Here is a 1,114-nt window from a genome sequence, read left to right on the forward strand (position 1 = left end):
ATAAGATTTTTATAATATAAAGTCTATATAATATAAATCTATATAGTCTATATAGTATAAATCTATATAGTATAAAACATTAGAAAAACTAACAGTAGTTTACAAGTAATAATAATTTAATGAAATATTTTTATTTTTATATTTATTTATCCAAAGATTAATAGAAGACATTTTAGTAATAATTTTGTGACTTTTCCAACATAATATTAAACTTTGGAATAGACTAATATTTAATCTTAATTCATTTTAGAAAGATGAGCCAATGGAAAAAAATATAATAAAACTATTATAATACTAATATTATAATGAAATTATTTTTGCTAATTTTAGTATTTTGAATAAATATATATGAAAAAGAGGATCACATTTGATTAAAACTACCTTTTTCTACCTGTTTTCTTTTTAATCGCCCAGGCAGAAAGAGATTCACGGTCGCGACTTGAAAAGCGAAATTAAAAATTGGTACTGATGGCTATGAGCGCATTTCATTTCGAACGCTTGCAACGGTTTGTAACGCTCGAGTATCTGTCTTTATTTAACTTTCGATTATCAGCAAGGATAAAATGATCTCATGAGCATTGAGAACGTTAAGTGGAACGTGTCTTATGAAATAGCTTTAGAATAGTTATTTCGTATATGCATGTAATAATGCTATTTGCGATATATTGCGTTTTAGTATCAAATATGAATATAAAATATTAATATTAGATGATTAATATTAATATTTAGATTAGTCCTGCGGTATTTTGTTAACTCAAAGTTATACTTATCTTTATCAATATCTTTATCAAAAATAAACGAAATTTAAATTTAAAACAACTTTAAACTTTAAAAATCTCTATTTTTATTGACCATTATTTTATTCATATAATATATGAAATCACTTAATGTGATTCTCCGTTAAACGAGAATTTATAGTTATAAAATTTTACATAATTGATTACTTATGTCTATTGGTGATATATTAAAATCTCTCCAATCATTTTATTTTTTGTCAGAAAACTGTCTGGTAAAATTACATGAACTATTAGACTGTAAATTTTAAAGTTTATGTTATCAAACTATGATGAAGACTGTGAGCCGAAACGTTTTTATACTATTAAATATAATTAAA

This window comes from Atta colombica, unplaced genomic scaffold (assembly GCF_001594045.1).
Source record: "Atta colombica isolate Treedump-2 unplaced genomic scaffold, Acol1.0 scaffold161, whole genome shotgun sequence".
In the NCBI taxonomy this organism is placed as follows: domain Eukaryota; kingdom Metazoa; phylum Arthropoda; class Insecta; order Hymenoptera; family Formicidae; genus Atta; species Atta colombica.